Source organism: Etheostoma spectabile, unplaced genomic scaffold (genome assembly GCF_008692095.1).
Source record: "Etheostoma spectabile isolate EspeVRDwgs_2016 unplaced genomic scaffold, UIUC_Espe_1.0 scaffold00001924, whole genome shotgun sequence".
Taxonomy (NCBI): Eukaryota; Metazoa; Chordata; class Actinopteri; order Perciformes; family Percidae; genus Etheostoma; species Etheostoma spectabile.
Window position 1 is genome coordinate 16632 of NW_022602830.1, and position 4758 is coordinate 21389.

A 4758-nucleotide genomic window follows, 5' to 3' on the forward strand; every position below is an offset into this window, starting at 1 on the left:
CAAAGGGGGACATAAGATCAAAGTATGGAAGTAATATGAAAGCAGGGGACATAAGATCAAAAAAGGAAAGATCAAAGCACGACATACGATCAAAGGGGCACAGAAGATAAAAGCAGGGACACAAGATCAAAGCAGGGGACATAAGATCAATGCAGGACATAAGATCAAAGGGGGACATAAGATCAAAGCAGGGGACATAACATCAAAGGGGTGACATAAGATCAAAGCGGGGAGATAAGATCAAAGCGGGGAGATAAGATCAAAGGGGGGACATAAGATCAAAGCAGGGACATAAGGCAAGGCAAGGCAAGGCAGCTTTATTTGTATAGCACATTTCAGCAACAAGGCAATTCAAAGTGCTTTACACAAAATCAGTTAAACAGATAAAACACAAGTAAAAACAGTTAAAAATCACAAGCATTAAAAACCGGTAAAACACATGAATAGACAGTTAAAAACAAAGAGAAACATAAAACACAAGAATAAAATTTACAGTGCAGCATAAGAAATTTAAAGAAATGATTAGTCATTTAAAGAAAGGCAGCATCAAATAGAAAGGTCTTCAGCCTTGATTTAAAAGAACTGAGAGTAGCAGCGGATCTACAGGTTTCTGGGAGTTTATTCCAGATATGAGGAGCATAGAAACTGAAAGCTGCTTCACCCTGTTTAGTTCTGACTCTGGGGACAGAAAGCAGACCTGTCCCAGATGACCTGAGAGGTCTGGGTGGTTCATAGTGTAGTAGCAGATCAGCAATATATTTTGGACCTAAACCGTTAAGTGATTTATAAACTAGCAAGAGTACTTTGAAATCAATTCTTTGAGACACAGGAAGCCAGTGTAAAGAACATCAAAGCAGGGGACATAACATCAAAGGGGGGACATAAGATCAAAGGAGGACATAAGAACAAAGCATGGATATAATATCAAATGGGAAAATCAGGTCAAAGCATGGACATAAGGTCAAAGCAGGGACATAAGATCAAAGCAGGACTAAAATCAAAGCAGGGGACATAAGATCAAAGGGGGGACATAAGATCAAATGGGGGACATAAGATCAAAGGGGGGATATAAGATCAAAGCAGGGCATAAGATCAAACGGGGACATAAGATCAAAGCGGGGAGATAAGATCAAAGCGGGGAGATAAGATCAAAGGGGGAGCATAAGATCAAAGCAGGGACATAAGATCAAAGCAGGGGAGATAACATCAAAGGGGGGACATAAGATCAAAGTAGGACATAAGATCAAAGGTGGGACATAAGATCGAAGGGGGGACATAAGATCGAAGGGGGGAAATAAGATCACAGAGGGACATAAGATAAAAGCAGAGAAATAATATGAAAGCAAGCACTGTAACAAATTTCTGTAATTTCTACAGCTAAATTTTACAGTAACTTCTTGTTTTGTCATTTTACAATGTTTAGCTGTATATTGCAATGCATTATGGGTCAAAACACTATTACAGTAGTTGACAGCTTTTTTACATAAGAAATTACAGGCATATTTGCGCTTGACTGTAAATGATGCAGTACAGGTACAGTTATTTACTGTTGAATGCGTTGCACGAGGCAGTTGCACAAGACCATTTGATGGCGGATGCAGAGGAGCCACATTGCCACTCCACTCAGCCACAATACGTAAGTATTATGAATAGCCTACATAATCAAATTGTGGTTTAACTTGTTAATGCTGGTTGAAATAACCTAAGTTGACCGTGTTTCAGTCTAGTGCAGGCCCCACAATAAAGTTAACTCATAGCTAGCTAACGTTAGCTGGAGACTTTTCAGAAGGAATTTTGAACAAGCAATCCCAGGCGAAGCAGTTTAATGCTAAAGTTAAGGAAAGTATAGCGGGTGTAATGGTAACGTTAACGGTTAACCCTTTTTATATTTATTTTAACTAACTAAGCGTAGTAGTCTGTGTTGTAACGTCAATGTTAACGTCACGCAGGCATGCAGCAGAAGTAGCTAACGCTACTGGACGGTCAGGCGCCCCGGAGTCGGGTCGTTGGTAAGTAACGTTAGCCTAACGTCACAGTGTTTTATTTAGCTATATTTGACTGTCTGACTGTACATTTCTTCACCCTTATAGCTTACACTAGCAAACTGAAGTCAACGTTAGTGGAAAAAAAAACTAGCTAGCTTAACCGTATGCATTAGCCACATCGCCTCAGATCAGGCTGCAGACGGCCCATTAACGTTGATACAAAGTCCCGTAGTTAGAAAAAATTGCCTTATTGAAACGAAAGCCCATCATTAATATATTGTTCGATTTAACAGGTAATGTATAAATTATAATAACGTTTGACTTTGCACGACCCCTGAAATAGACCTTTTAATTTCGGTTGATATTTAACTTTAACAACTCTTCTATGAACTAAGTTAGAGTCCGACATTAGGATGGCCCCGTTTAAAACATTCGTCATTATTGTTAATGATAGCTGTGTGAAAAAAGGCTCGGCTATTTTCTAAGGGGACCCTTGACCTCTTAACTAAAGAAATTCGAATGAAAACGGGATGTGAGGCACCCATGAGTCTTCCCTTAACAGACATGGCCACTTTTGGATAATCCCAGATGCAGTTTATTTCATGCAGTGCACACGTTATTTTCACCTGTAATAAAAGGGTGTATTTAAATATTTCAGCAGAGTGGGGTCCCCAAACAGCCTTGGGGGTGCATGAATTTAGTCTATCTAGAAAACTGAGACTGTTGTGGACTCTTAAATGTGTGATGAATTCTTAAATCTTGTCAAACGTTTTTGGCAACAATGAAATAATTCCTTTTCTACAGTGTATCTCAAGTCTTGGTGGCTCAATGTGGTATTTTGGTGGTAACTTGACAATCTTTTTTATCAATTCTTGAGTGGTCAATAATGGCTAAATTTAACATCAAATCTGTGTAAGAAATTATATCAACCCAAACATAGCTGTAACAATTTATTATTTAGAAGAAAACGGCCATGGCAATATATGATGGCCATGTGGGTGTATAAGGGCTTATACACTCTCAATAGGCGCCTAACACACTGTTTATTACAGATGTTATAATGTTATATTCCAACATAACGCGTGTTTTTCAACTTTTGTATTGTTTAGCCTAGCCACAGGGAGGAGAAACATCCTGAACAGAGCGCCATCGCTGCACAGTGATCAACATACATGGCTGAAGAATCTTTTCAGGTAAAAACATTAATGCGAATATGCCTGAATGTGTAATGTTCTGTGGCATTTCTAAATGTGACAGTTTGGGTGTTGGTAGTGAAGCACTAGTCTTCAGGGTTGTTTATATAATTAATGGCACATTAATGGTTAGTTAATTAAAGCTGTGTGTGTTTCTGTTTGGTGTTTCTTTGTTTTTTTATGTTTAGGTGAATTTCTCACAGCAACCGTTTGGATGCTGAGCATCGGGGGTCAGGTGGTTGTGCCTCCACATCCCAACTTCGTGGCTGGGATGGCAGCTTTGTTTTCGAGCTACTACATCTTTAATCTGGTGTTACCGGAGCAAGCATCTTGCACACTAAAATTCATTCAAAGGTAACTATGTGCTTGTAGAATTAGTAGTCGAATGCAGTTGATCATTATTTTGTAGAGTTAGTTATTATGAGTAACAGAGATTTTATTTTGCTTTAAGTGTACTTACAGTAAATCCCTTAATTAAATGATTTTTGAGTTTATAAAAAGGGTAAGTTAGCAGTTATTTACCTAAATGCTTTAAATCATTGCAGAACCAATTCATTTTATACTAATTACATTCATTCTGAGAGCTGTTAAACTGTTTTGTTGTTTTTCAAACATTGACAATAAAGACCTATTTGATTATACATTTTGAAAAGTAGTTCTGCATTGAGGTAAACTGGGGAATTTAGGCAAATAAACTATAAACTTGTTCTTTTTTATCTGTTGCATTCACAAGAAATCCTAGATGAAAGTTCATTTTACAGTTACGCATACTTTTCTATGCCCACCCTACCCCGACCTTCCCCATTATGGCTCAAAGCAAACATACAAAAAAGGATCTTTATGCATACACACCCGCATGCATATACACATATACACACCCACATACAGATTTGCACAGCCGGATGTATTTTGCATCTTGTAGAGCAGTTAAGGCACTTTTTCATGAAGTTTATTTGCATGTGATTTTGTGATTTCAGATGCTTCATCGTACTGAACCCTTCAAGTGGAACCAAGACAACAAAAGTGTTGAGCCAAAAACATGAGAACATACAGGAGAAAGAGAGGAACTGCATGAACCCTTGCGTCTCCTCTCTACTCAACGGGAGGTAGGGGGAGAGGTAGACGTCAACAAATGACAAAAAGTAACACAGATGGTTCCTCGAAATGCTCTCCAAGAATCAGTTCACTAATTAAACACGGAGCACACCGAACAGACTTGAGTCACCAACCTTGCCGGACTGTCCGGACGATTATCGGGTTGGTTCTATCATGGTCATTATGAGCTCTTAAGAAAAATAGAAGTTACCTTCTGAAAACATACAGTATTATTACACTGTGTTGGGTTTTAATAATAAAATGTCATGCTGTTGCATCTCTGACTCTGGTTTTATTTTACAGTTGAAGAGAATCTAATGCAATGGTTTTTGAATTAAAAGCAAGCCTGGTCTTATTTAAAACACTTTACAACAGGCATCAGCAAAGCTGTGAATGTAACAAACTAAATTAACTGTATATTTTTTTTACAACAACGTATTGTATTGTGAAATATTTACATCTTTTTGCTGGATACTTGAGTTGCC

General features: G+C 38.1%; 1 long non-coding RNA gene across 1 annotated transcript; it reads left to right on the top strand.

The window, feature by feature from the left end:
• The first annotated feature begins 1891 nt into the window (after window positions 1–1891).
• On the top strand, window positions 1892–4405 carry LOC116675468 (uncharacterized). Its single transcript, XR_004328413.1, has 4 exons — window positions 1892–2009; window positions 3095–3178; window positions 3367–3532; window positions 4156–4405. It is a non-coding gene; the product is annotated as an uncharacterized LOC116675468 (long non-coding RNA).
• The last annotated feature ends 353 nt before the right edge of the window (window positions 4406–4758 follow it).